This window comes from Pimephales promelas, chromosome 8 (genome assembly GCF_988280905.1).
Source record: "Pimephales promelas chromosome 8, fPimPro1.hap1.1, whole genome shotgun sequence".
Taxonomy (NCBI): Eukaryota; Metazoa; Chordata; class Actinopteri; order Cypriniformes; family Leuciscidae; genus Pimephales; species Pimephales promelas.
Genome location: NC_142776.1, coordinates 26,627,205 through 26,633,204, shown reverse-complemented (window position 1 = coordinate 26,633,204; position 6,000 = coordinate 26,627,205).

Sequence of the window (6,000 nt, the reverse complement as noted above, 5' to 3'; positions counted from 1 at the left end):
CTTTCAATTACCCTGATAATTTGATGAGGGGCAAAGAGAGTATTGATAAGGGCCCCTTTTTTCCTATTCTTTTTAAAGAAAATGTCATTACTTATCTGTTTTGTTCTTACAATCAATTTTAAGAAACAGATGTTGTTGTTATACCATACAATATAAATGAGAACCAGATACTGACATGGCTGTATAATTTAGCAATACATAGCAAGAATCACTGTTTAAAACAAATGTGAGCCTGTTCATGAGACCACCACAACACATGTGGTGTGCTAAGGCAAGAGCTGATGTTGTTGCGTGTATTGGAGATTAATATTTTGTAAATAGACTGGTAAATTATGTTGTTGTTTTTTTTTTCATTCAAGCATTCATGTTGGATATGAACAAACAGCAGATCAACATGCTACTTGTTTTCAGAGCTGTCAAAAGTATTCACATTCATTACTTAAGTAAAAGTATAAATACTAGGGTTTAAAAATACTTCTGTAGAAGTTGAAGTATATCAACTCAAGCTTTTTACTCAAGTAAAAGTATAAAAGGACTGGTTTCAAAACTGATGACTTCCCCATTGCTTACCGCATCTCTAGAGGAGTTTTGCTGCTTAGCACAACCAAATGTAACTACAGCCTCTCACAAGTTAGAAAGAAAACACAAAGCCAATTAGTTTACGTAGGTGATAACATGATAACGTAAGGATCACGTCCAACATATGTTTGTTTTTTGTTTATATCTTTCTCTTGCTCAGTAAGGACTTTCCTCCATCTCATCCATTCCGCTCTTCACTCCCTGCCCTCCATCTGAATTTCACTCATCATCATAATCTCGTGACTGAAACCCAGCTATTTGGATACATGTCGTTTTGGCCAAAATTCTGCCCGAACCCAGAGTACTCCCCCCGTATGTAAGTGATTTTTAGAAAGAGGAGTGTGAACTAAGAGTGTGGAGGAGGGATGCTGCAAACTGTCAATGGATCGAGGTACAATAAGACTGCTGAGTCTATATGTACCCTCTTATCATTGATTGCTGATTGCTGTCCACTCGTGTTAATTATCTGAACGTGCTCCTCCCGAACTTAGTTATAAAACTTCATTTGTATTCTAGGGTAGGTATGAACAATACAATAAGTTCCACACCTATTAAAGGGTTAGTTCGGTATTTTACACTTGAAGCCCCGTTTTAAAATAGTTTCTGATGAAATAGAACGGTTAAGATTGAAATTAGGACAAATTCTGCTGTCCTGAGAATTTTCTGTCCAAATGTTGCTGTCCCAAAGAAGTTTCTGTGGTCGCATCCCCCCCATCTCCCCAATGGTTGTGCTCTGTAAAAATAATTCGTAAAACGCATTAAACTTTAGTTTACAAAGACGTGAAACTCACAGAATGGTCTGGGTTGTTTACTGATATGCTCACACAAAAATCGCTGCAAAAGATGCTTTCCAACAGGTTTTATCGTCGTTTTTTGTCTGACTCCATTGACTTGACTTAGTACAAAAACTGTACTTAAAGCTGCAGTCCGTAACTTTTTGGGATTAAAAATGATCCAAAATAAATTTTTGAGCAAGTACATAACCAGTCAGTGTTCATAACTATCTGTTTGCCTTAGCTCGATTAAAAACAGTAAACTTGTAATAGGCCTAATATTTTTTAATTCCAGTGGAACTGGTGGATTTCCACGGGAAATTCGAGCATGTGTTTGCATCATTACGTCACTTTTGTACACATAAACAAGCAGTCTCCGCTAGTAGGCTATATTGCGAGTGAGGATGCAGGAGGTGGAGATTTAGAGCCTTTTCTCACAGCACTTGATATAGTTAAAATGATCAATTTGATGGTGGATCCAGAAAGGTTCAAACAACAATCCCCAGTGACAACTTGAGATTCACCCGTTGTAAAATGCAAAAGACTCGTACTGAGGAGTGGCTACAGAAAAAAAAAAAAAAGCGACTGCAACCAGGCCCATTCGAAAACAAAAATAAATATCGGAAGGGCATTAAATGTGGTAAACGCAATGCTGATATTGTTAACAGTAACAATTTGAGAATAAAGAATAATTTGCACAGTTTGATGTGATTTGACAAGTGATCGTTAGATTTAATCAGCGCTTTTTTCCCCTTAGTTGGTCAGAACAAAATTGGATGTTAATTCTTATGTTGGTCATACTTCCAAAAAGTACTATCTGTGATTCCGAATGACAGTATCCACACTGGCGCGGTGACACTCTCCTCAAAACATAGGATTCAACCGAGGCACAACCCACGTAAAGTTGATAATTCCGTCAATAACTGCAATTGCAGATTTCGAACACAGATAATGACAAAAAGGAATTTCTCTTTTTGGTTTGTTTTTGTTTAAAAGCAGCACTTCTGTTCTTTCTTTCGACATATTGCATGATGTTCAGATATTAATACAACAAAATCCGTTAAAGTTTTGGGAAAATTATCAAAAATGCTTCCAGTGGCTGCCAACATATTATATAGTAAGTTTATATAAGGTATTCTATTCTGATTCATAAGCTGCAAATTTTATTGAAATAAGAGTGCTTGGTTTTTAGATTACAAAGTAATGACTATGCATACGAATCCCTCATTAGTGAGTGGATCTTTGAAGGTGAATCATGCTGTGCGATTTAATTTTTGCATGCGATTTTTAATGATCTCAGATGCATTGACCCTGTTGTTGCAGAGTCTGGCAGGTTGCATCTGACTAATAAGTACAAATGCTATAATAAAATCAATAGATATAATATGCTTTCACCCACTAGATCGTTTATCACAGTCATAACTTTAAAAAGATGACTCCAATTCCATTCCCACTAACATCAGCCAAAGTTGCGGCTTTAATTTCACCCCTGACAACAGCTCTTCCATTAAAAGCTTCAAGCCTCCATCAGTGTCCTCACATGCCAGGATGCAGGAATTAATCACACAACTCACGAAAAAACAATTGAGTAAAACTAAATTAGCAAAGCAGTGAGAGAGGCTAACACAGCCTGTCCCATTGACACAGAGGCACTGACGTCAAAATAAACATATCTAGTGCTGAATATTCCCTCTTTGGCAGACCAAGTATTCATAAGGCTGAGCATCTGGGTCTGTGTTAATTAACTTGGCATTATCCACGTTCATTTTGTTTAGCACCAGGCTCATGGGTCTGTTTTAGAACTGTTAATTTAGGCCTGAGGAACATGGGGATGCCCGAGCCTGATTTGTGGAGAATGCAGTCAGTCCTCCCAAGTGGCTTAGGCTCTCCTGGAATTTCACAGTAATTTAACTGTGCTGTCAATCACGGTTTGCTCAATGTCCCTCTATGTCTCTGCAGTAACAGGAAAAGAGAATAACAGAGATGGGGAAAAGGAAACAATGGTCATTGCTCACATTTCCCAATAGCAGAACAGGTGTCTTCCTCCTAATGCCAACAACTTAATATGGAATTCGATGAGATGCAGGTCTGTCATGATGTGGTATTTTAAACACCAACATATTTGAAAACTCCAGAAATGCCAAATATGTTGATTATTAAAGTGATAGCAGAATTGATATGCAAATGTAACTAACTTTTGACAACTTAATCAGATATTACACTTCATGTTGTATCAATAAAACAGGTAACTATTATGACTATTATCATTAAAAATGGCCAGCATCATCTGATCTGAGCTTTTCCAGGTTTCCCGCCATAACAAATATGTATCAAAGACACACAGCTAAAGCAGCCAGAGAAAACGTAATGTTAAAACTAAAGGCTCAAGAGCCCAACCCAAACGCTGATCTCCATCATGGTGACATCAAACTTTATTATTTTCAATAAAACGTCAACTTCTAAACCTTTGTTAATTCTTAATAAGAATGTTAGTATGAAATAAATAAAGTACGGATTGTGAGATAAGTGAGGATGCAGAGATCTTGAGAGATCTGTTAGTGTTTAATGTTCTGTTGGGGTGTAAAGTGTTTCTGTATTGTCTGTTTTGTGTGTCACCATTGTGTTGAGTAGAGCCTATGCTTCCATCCAGGATGAGCAGAGAAACACTGACGAAATTCTGTGTGTTGCTTTATATAACAGACAGTAATTGTGTTTCAGTCTAGGTTGAGCAGAGAAACACTGACGGAATACTGTGTCTTGCTTTATTTAACAGACAGTTACTGTGTAGTTACTAATGCAGTGATGTATAGAATACAGTAAATCATGCATGTAGTTAACTCCATGTTTTTTAGTAAAAATAAAAAAATCTGGAAATATATGGGAAATAGCTGTTTCTGTTAAAATGCTTAATGAAGATTTTTGTAAAATCTTTTGCACTTATTTAAATTAGGATATTTTACATCAATTATGTTTTTTTTTTTTTTGTATAGCAGCCATTGCTGACAGACATTGACTGTTTTTATATTATATATTTTTTTACAGGTGTTTGATCATAATTATTCAGATAATAGCTGTAAAATAACAGTGTTTTTTCTGTAAAATATTTGATGGCAATTTCTGTAAAAGTATCTTGCACTTAATTTAAATTAGGATATTTTACTTTTTTAACGTTTTCTGTTTGGCAGCCGTAGCTGACTTTTATTTATTTATTTTTTTAACAGTGTATGTTAAAATATACAATAGTAAATGTTTCAAGAGTGTGAAACACTGCAGAGTACATCAAGTAAAGGGCAGTTGTTTAGCACCAAACGACCAAATAAACTCAACTTGCCTTGATAAATATTCATGTGCTTTATACAGTCTTATAAAACGGTTCATTCCAGTCCTTGATTCTGATTGGTTAATAGCTGTGTTTTATTCACAATAAAACACGGCTGTGGCCGCTTCACCCAACAGTTCTATGTGTAAGGAAGAAGGTACAACTGGCTGTGCTGTATCGTGAATAAGTCACTTATGAAGGGCGTTGTTAGTCACGATGCGAAGCCATGACTTATTCCCGATACAGCACTTGGACAACCTGTCACTCGCATGAAATCACAGTAATAGCAAACCACAATGATCCAAATATCTAATCAATTCCTGATGGACGAAATCAATTCCCGTCCTACATTTTTTCTTGCCCAATGAGCTTGCCCAATTTCACTCAGATATGCAATGCATCACAAAAGACTTATGCAACTTTCATTTCATGCTGACTTTAAGAAGAGACCGAAAGATGTTTATCATTCAAAATAAAATTCTGAAAGACTACAAAAGGAATTTACAAGCCCAAATAATGAGCACAAGCAAGAAGCACTTAACCCACCCAGTGTGTTGTATTTGTCCAGTCAATGATCCGCAGTGTATATATGCAAATAAGGACACATGCATGTTTATGTAAATGACCCTGGGTAAAGATTGAACTGTGTGAACACGGAGAAAGATAACCCAGGATTCTGTTAATCCAGAGTTTAGAATGACCTATCCCGGGCTTAACAATTTTGAGTGTGAAAAGCCCTAAAATCCCTAAACAGTCAAGTACATCTTGAACATTCAGGTCAAAGTGATTAACAAGTGTATTTAATCTTTTCAGCCTGCAGCATTTCCAGACCTGTTATTGCTGTAAAGATGCACTTCACTAGTTCTGGCAGGTTTTCATACTTTTGAATTTGAAGATGCAGCCAACCTATTTTCGATGAATTTCACTTTCATTTCAGCGGCTGACAATGCTGACCAGGTCTCTACACTAGAAGGGTATTGTTAAGAAAGTTCAAGCAGTGATAAGGTTAATAAATAGCTCCATGGCACTGAAATGCCATGTCAATTTGCTATGTCTGCCACATCTTCGACTTGGAAGGTGAGCTGCCTTCATATTACTTGAAAGAACAGGCAATGCCTGAAACTGGTTATAAATTGAATTTTAATGGCACCATATAATATGCTGAGCCATGCACTTTTTTGCCAGCTCTCTTCCCAACGTTGTCAGAAAGCAGTCATTCTTATGACCCTGAATTATTTCCGTCATTGCAGACTTCCAAGATTTATCCAAACAACCTCTGAAGCACACAACACTCGATTTCCATGTGCAATACGTGCAGTTGAGATTTAA